This window comes from Stegostoma tigrinum, chromosome 35, assembly GCF_030684315.1.
Source record: "Stegostoma tigrinum isolate sSteTig4 chromosome 35, sSteTig4.hap1, whole genome shotgun sequence".
NCBI lineage: Eukaryota > Metazoa > Chordata > Chondrichthyes > Orectolobiformes > Stegostomatidae > Stegostoma > Stegostoma tigrinum.
In genome coordinates, this window is record NC_081388.1 from 1,412,944 (window position 1) to 1,418,258 (window position 5,315).

Genomic DNA, 5,315 nt, shown 5'->3' on the forward strand with positions numbered 1-5,315 from the left:
GGGGGGAGGGGGGGGGGAAGGGGGGGAGGGGAGGGGGGGGGAAGGGGGGGGGGAAGGGGGGGAGGGGAGGGGGGGGGAAGGGGGGGAGGGGAGGGGGGGGGGAAGGGGGGGGAGGGGAGGGGGGGGGAGGGGGGGGGAAGGGGGGAGGGGGGGGGAGGGGCGGGGGGAGGGGGGGGAAGCGAGGGGGGAGGGGGGGGAGGGGGGGGGAGGGGAGGGGGGGAGGGGGGGGAAGAGAGGGGGAGAGGGGGGGGGGGGAGAGGGGGGGAGGGGGAGGGGAGGGGGGAGGGGGGAGGGGAAGAGAGGGGGGGAGAGGGGGGGAGGGAGAGAGGGGGGGGAGAGGGGGGGAGGGAAGAGAGGGGGGGGAAGAGGGGGGGGGGAGAGGGGGGGGGAGGGGGGGGGGAAGGGGGGAGGGGAGAGGGGGGGGAGAGGGGGGGGAAGGAGGGGGGGAGAGGGGGGGGGGAGGGGGAAGAGAGGGGGGAGGGGGGGGGAGGGGGGAGAGGGGGGGGGAAGAGAGGGGGGGAGGGGGGGAGCGAGTGGGGGGGAAGAGAGGGGGGGAGGGGGGGAAGAGAGGGGGGGAAGGAGAGGGGGGGGAGGGGGGGGGAAGAGAGGGGGGGAGAGGGGGGGAGGGGGGGGAAGAGGGGGGAGGGGGGGAGGGGGGGGAAGAGAGGGGGGGGAGGGGGGGGAAGGAGGGGGGGGAGGGGGGGGGAAGAGAGGGGGGGGAGAGGGGGGGAGAGGGGGGGGGAGGGGGGGGAAGAGAGGGGGGAGGGAGAGGGGGGAGGGAGAGGGCGGGGGGAGGGGGGGGAAGAGAGGGGTGGGGGGGAGGGGGGGGGAGAGGGGGGGGAGGGGGGGAGGGGGGGGGAAGAGAGGGGGGAGAGGGGGGAGGGGGGGGGAAGGAGAGGGGGGGAGAGGGGAGGGGGGAGGAGGGGGGAAGGGGGGGGGGGAAGAGGGGGGGAGGGGGGGAGAGAGGGGGGGAGAGGGGAGGGAGGGGGGAGGGGGGTAAGGGGGGAGAGAGGGGGGGAGAAGGGGGGGAGGGGGGGGAAGGGGGAGGGGGGGGGAAGGGGGGGAGGGTGGGGAGAAGGGGGGAGGGGAGGGGGGGAGAGGGGGGGAAGGGGGGGAAGGGGAAGAGGGGGGGGAAGGAGGGAGGGGGGGGGAAGGGGAAAGAGGGGGGGGAGAGGGGGGGGGGGAAGGGGGGGAGGGGGGAGAGGGGGGGAGAGAGGTGGGGGGAGGGGGGGGGAGGGGGGGGAAGAGAGGGGGGGGAGGGGGGGGGAAGAGAGAGGGGGGGAAGGGGGGGGAAGAAGAGAGGGGGGGGGAAGAGAGGGGGGAAGGGGGGGAGAAGAGAGCGGGGGGAGGGGAAGAGGGGGGGAGGGAAGGGGGGGGAAGAGAGAGGGGGGAGGGGGGGAGAAGAGAGGGGGGGGAAGAGCGAGGGGGGGGGAAGAGAGGGGGGGGGAGGGGGGGGAGAGAGAGGGGGGGAAGAGAGAGGGGGGGGAGGGGGGGGAAGAGATAGGGGGGGGGAAGAGCGAGGGGGGGGAGGGGGGGGGAAGAGAGAGGGGGGGGAAGAGAGAGGGGGGAAGGGGGGGGAAGAAGAGAGGGGGGGAAGGGGCGGGGGAAGAGAGGGGGGAAGGGGGGGGAAGAAGAGAGGGGGGGAAGGGGCGGGGAAGAGAGGGGGGGGGAAGGGGGGGGAAGAGAGGGGGGGGGAAGGGGGGGGAAGAGAGGGGGGGAAGGGGAGGGGGGGGAAGAGAGGGGGGGAGGGGGGGAGAAGGGGGGGAAGAGGGAGGGGGGGAAGAGAGGGGGGGGGAGGGGAGGGAGAAGGGGGGGGAGGGGGGGGAGGGGGGGAGAGGGGGAGAGGGGGGGGAAGGGAGGGGGGAGAGGGGGAGAGGGGGAGGGGGGGAGAGGGGGAGGGGGGGGAGGGGGGGAAGAGAGGGGGGGAGGGGGGGGGAAGAGAGAGGGGGGGAAGAGAGGGGGGGAAGGGGGGGGAGAAGAGAGGGGGGAAGGGGGGGGAAGAGAGGGGGGGGAAGGGGGGGAGAAGAGAGGGGGGGAGGGGAAGGGGGGGAGAGGGGGGGGGAGGGAAGGGGGGAGGAGAGGGGGAGAGGGGGAGAGGGGGGGAAGAGAGGGGGAGAGGGGGGGAGGGAAGAGAGGGGGGGGAGGGGGGGAGGGAAGAGAGGGGGGGGAGAGGGGGGGGAGAGGGGGGGGAGAGGGGGGGAGGGAAGAGAGGGGGGGGGAGAGGGGGGGGAAGAGGGGGGGAAGAGAGGAGGGGGGGGGAAGAGAGGGGGGGAAGGGGGGGAGGGGGAGAGAGTGGGGGGGAAGAGAGGGGGGGAGGGGGGGAAGAGAGGGGGGAAGAGAGGGGGGGAGGGGGGGAAGAGAGGGGGGGAGGGGGGGGCGAAGAGAGGGGGGAGGGGGGGAGGGGGGGGAAGAGAGCGGGGGAGGGGGGGTGAAGAGCGGGGGGGGAAGAGAGGGGGGAGGGGGGGCGAAGCGGGGGGGGAGGGGGGGGGAGAGGGGGGGGGAAGAGAGGGCGGGGAAGAGCGGGTGGGGGGAGGGGGGGGGAAGAGAGGGGGAGAGGGGGGGAGGGGGGCGGAGGGGGGGGGAAGAGAGGGGGGAGAGGGGGGGAGAAGAGAGGGGGGGAGGAGGGGGGGGAGGGGTGGAAGAGAGGGGGGGAGAAGGAGAAGGGGGGGAGGGGGGGGAAGGGGGGAAGAGAGGGGGAGGGGGGGGAAGGGGGGAGGGTGGGGAGAAGGGGGGAAGGGGAGGGGGGGAGAAGGGGGGGAAGGGGGGGGAAGGGGAAGAGGGGGGGGAAGGGGAGGGGGGGGAAGGGGAAGAGGGGGGGGAGAAGGGGGGGAAGGGGGGGGAAGGGGAGAGGGGGGGGGAGAAGAGGGGGGGAAGGGGGGGAGAGGGGGGGAGAGAGGTTGGGGGGAGGGGGGGGGAGGGGGGGGAAGGGGGGGAGGGGAGGGGGGGGAGAGAGGTGGGGGAAGGGGGGGGAGGGGAGGGGGGGGAGAGAGGTGGGGAAGGGGGGGGAGGGGGGGGAAGGGGGGGGGGAGGGGTTGGGGGGGGGGAGAGAGGTGGGGGGAAGGGGGGGGGAGGGGGGGAGGGGAGGGGGGGGAGGGGCAGGGGGGGAGGGGGGGGCAGGGTGGGGGAGGGGACATTGTGGGGGAGGGAGTGGGGGGATGGTGGGAGGGAGGGGGGAGATGTTGGGGAGATGGGGTGAGGGGGATGGGTGTGGGGGTGGGACGGGGGGATGTGGGGGAGAGAGGGGATGGTGGGGAGGGGAGAGGTGGGGATCGGGGGGAGGGGAGGGGGAGATCGGGGAGAGGGGGGGATGGGGAGGGGGTGTGGGTGATGGCGGAGGAGGGGAGGGGGAGGGGGGGAGGATGGGGAGGGGGGGACTGGGATGGGGAGGGGTGGAGGGGAGGGAAGGGGTGGAGGGAAGGAGGGGTGTGGAGGAGGGGGGAGGGGCGTGGTGGAGGGGAGGGCAGGGGGATGGGGAGGGGACGAGAGGGGGAGGGGAGGGGAATGTTGGGGGGTGGGAGAGGGAGAGGCGAGGTGGGAAGGAGTTGGGGAGGTGGGAAGGGAGTTGGAGAGGGAGTGGGAGGTGGAAGGGAGGGGGAGATGGAGATGGGGCAATGGAGGGGGAGGGCGAGAGGGGGGAATGGAGTTGGAGGGGGAGGTTGGTAATGGAGGGGGAGGGGAGAATGTAGGGGAGTGGGAGGGGGAGGGTGGGGAATCGAGGGGGATGCATGAATGGACGGGGAGGCAGGGAATGGATGGGGAATGGAGGGTGTACTGGAGGGTGAGTGGCAGGGAGGGGGAGTGGGGGAATGGATGGTGAGGGGGTGAGGAAGGGGTAGGGGCAAATGAGGGGAATGCAGGGGGAGGGGGATTGGAGACGGGGGGAATGGAGTGGGAGGGTGTGAATGGTGGGGTGAGGGGGAGGGTGTGAATGGAGCGGAATGAAAGGGGTGAGGGGGAATGAAGGAGGTGAGGGGAGGGGGGAATGAAAGGGGTGAGGGGAGGGGAAATGGAGAGGAATGAAAGGTATGAGAGAAAATGGAGGGGGAGGGGTAGCGGAATGAAAAGGGAGAAGAGACTGAAGGGTAGATAGGGAATGGAACGGGTGAGGGTGAGAGGGAATGGAAGGGGTGAGGGTGAGAGGGAATGAAAGAGGAATGGGGAATGGTGGGAAATGAAAGAGGGGAGGGGGAATGGAGGGAGAGGGGAATGAAAAGGTAGAAGGGAATGAAGGGGAGATGGGGAATGAAAGGGGTCTTGGGGGATGAAAGGGGTGAGGGTGAGGGGGAATGAAAGGGGAATGGAGGGAAATGAAAGAGGAGGGGGGAATGGTAGTGGAGGGGAAGCAGAATGGAGGGGGAGGGGAATGAAACGGGAGAAGGGAATGAAAGGGGACTTGGGGAAAGAAAGGGGTGAGGATGAGAGGGAATGAAAGGGGTGATGGGAATGAAAGGGGTGAGGGTGAGGGGGAATGAAAGGGGAGTGGGGAATGAAAGGGGTGAGGGTGAGGGGGAATGAAAGGGGAGTGGGGAATGAAAGGGGTCAGGGTGAGGGGGAATGAAAGGGGAGAAGGGTACGAAGGGGAATTGGGGAATGAAAGGGGTGAGGGTGAGGGGTAATGTAGGGGGTGAGGGGGTATGAAAGGGGAGAGGTGGGATGAAGGAATGAGAGGGAACGGAGGGGGAGGAGTGAGAGGCGGAACAGTGGCGTGAGGTGAATGGGCGGGGTGAGAGGATTAAGGGGGAATGAAAGGGATTAGATGAGAGGTATTGATGGGGAGAGGGGGAATTTAGGAGTGGGAGTGGGAGTGAGGGTGAGGGGGAATGAAATGGGGAGGAGGAGAGGCGATGAAAGGGTGAGAGGGAATGGAGGGGTGGGGTGGCAGAGGGGTGGAATGGAGGGGGTAAGGAAGAATGGAGGGGGTAAAGGGGAATGATGGGGAGAGGCGAGGGGGTTGGAGAGTGAAAGGTGGAGGTGAACAGAAAGGGAGATCAAAATAAGGGGAGGGACTGAACGGACAGTAAGGGAAACCAAGGATGGGAGGGAGGATAGGAGGTAAAGAAAAGGATGGGAGGGAGAGTGTGAAAGTTAAGATGAGAGGGAAAGGGATGGGAGGAAAGAGGGAGGGAGGATGAGGAAGTCAAGATGAGACAGTAATGGAGATGGTGGGAGGGAGAGGAGGAGAGAAGACAGAATGGAAAATTCTCAGAGGAGGAAGAAGACCGAAGGGGAAAGGAAAGCAGATAAGGGGAGTAAGAGAAGGGGAGCTGAGTAGGATGGTGGGATTGATAACAGAGAAGCACAGAATATAATCTGCA